Source organism: Octodon degus, unplaced genomic scaffold (assembly GCF_000260255.1).
Source record: "Octodon degus isolate 3935 unplaced genomic scaffold, OctDeg1.0 scaffold00036, whole genome shotgun sequence".
Classification (NCBI taxonomy): domain Eukaryota; kingdom Metazoa; phylum Chordata; class Mammalia; order Rodentia; family Octodontidae; genus Octodon; species Octodon degus.
In genome coordinates, this window is record NW_004524612.1 from 6,276,676 (window position 1) to 6,277,897 (window position 1,222).

Sequence of the window (1,222 nt, forward strand, 5' to 3'; positions counted from 1 at the left end):
TCTCTCTCTCTCTCTCTCTGTCTTTCTCTGTTTCTCCTGAACTTCATTCCCAGTGCATGCTTCAGGATCTATTTTACTTCTTGAATTAGCCCCAAATCTTCCTGCTTGCTTTTTCCACTCCTGAGCCTCTTCCCGTTGGAGACGCTGGCTGCGGAGTACGAGCCACAGGGTGGCACTTGCCATCACAGCCATGGCATCTTCCCAAGAGGTTTCCAGGGGTAAAAATATCTCATCACACCAGCATAAGCCACATAGTCTGATTCTCCAGTGCCAGCATACTTCAGGACACAGAATCAAAGGAGCTGGCCCAAGAACCCACCTCTGGACCCCCAAAGATAGGGAGCTGGTGGGATGAGAGTGTGGGGGACCCTTGTTTCTATCTCAGAACAACCGCTGGCTCTGTTCTACCTGACCTTTCAAGCTAATCCCCAGGGCAGCTGTCGGCGGAATCTTTCCAGAATGCTGGTGCTGAGTGGAGCCCAAGCATGTGACCCTTTCTATCTCCTCCTGAGTTCTCAGCCGAGGTCATTTTCATTCCTCCACCGGTCCCCCTGCAAGGTGCCAAGTGCTAATTGTTCCATGCATAAAGAGAAAACATATTTGATCACGTCATACAATATGACAATGGCAAAAACTGGCCATGACATCATCTGCGTCATCTGGAGATAGAAAAAGCAAATATTTTTGCTTCAACTTTTCCTGCTTACACTTATAGACAAAAATACAGTAGGAACTGCCTCTGCAGAAAATATATGCCAAAAGCCCAAAATTTAAATGGAATATCTCCATTTAAATCCTGTGACTCATGGGCAACTCCAGACTAACATGACACCTTGAGTGACAAGGTGAAGTTATCTAGGCGGCTTGATACAGAAAAGCGTTACTGGTATTGAGCCAGGCAGAATAATTGGATTCGTATGAAAATGGACATTTGTTTCCTAACAGGCTCATTACTTTGTTTTCACTCATCATGGACATGAGATAATTTCACATTTGCTTCAGTTCTTACAGACTGTCCTACTAAGATTTAGAAAAAGCTTCTAAGTTACACACAGATAACAGCTGCCCACACCTTCTCCCCAAACTACCACTGATTTTCAATCCAGATGTAAATGTAAAAGCAAAGCCAAGAAAACCAGGAAATAACTCCAGCTCTTTATGATGCGTTTCTGGTGGTACTATTTATGTGAATTTTCAGAACTTTTTTTTTTTTTTTTTTTTT

The 1,222-nt window shown here is 43.5% G+C and overlaps 1 protein-coding gene across 1 annotated transcript in view; it reads left to right on the top strand.

The window, feature by feature from the left end:
* The window catches only part of Lpl (lipoprotein lipase), a 25,204-nt gene that overhangs the window by 21,767 nt on the left and 2,215 nt on the right, over positions 1-1,222 (top strand). The window lies entirely within an intron of this gene.